At 42.8% G+C, this 229-nt stretch overlaps 1 protein-coding gene across 1 annotated transcript in view; it reads left to right on the forward strand.

Annotated features, from left to right (window-relative positions):
* Nucleotides 1-229, forward strand: part of PIK3R3 (phosphoinositide-3-kinase regulatory subunit 3) — a 172,843-nt gene that overhangs the window by 22,794 nt on the left and 149,820 nt on the right. The gene's annotated exons all lie outside the window — the stretch shown is intronic.

Raw genomic sequence — 229 nt, forward strand, 5'->3', positions numbered from 1 at the left:
TTTTGACAGATTCTCTTGGGTTTTCGAGGTATAGAATCATGTCATCTGCAAAGAGGGATAACTTGACTTCCTCTTTCCCTATTTGGATACCCCGATCTCTATCTCTTGTCTGATTGCTCTAGCTAGGACTTCCAAAACTATGTTGAACAGTAGGGGTGACAGTGGGCATCCTTGTCTTGGTCCAGTTTTCAGGGGAAATGGTTCCAATTTCTGTCTGTTTAGCAGTATG

The sequence above is a fragment of the Carlito syrichta genome, unplaced genomic scaffold, assembly GCF_000164805.1.
Source record: "Carlito syrichta isolate Samal-C Ts95f unplaced genomic scaffold, Tarsius_syrichta-2.0.1 Scaffold312148, whole genome shotgun sequence".
NCBI classification, from domain to species: Eukaryota; Metazoa; Chordata; class Mammalia; order Primates; family Tarsiidae; genus Carlito; species Carlito syrichta.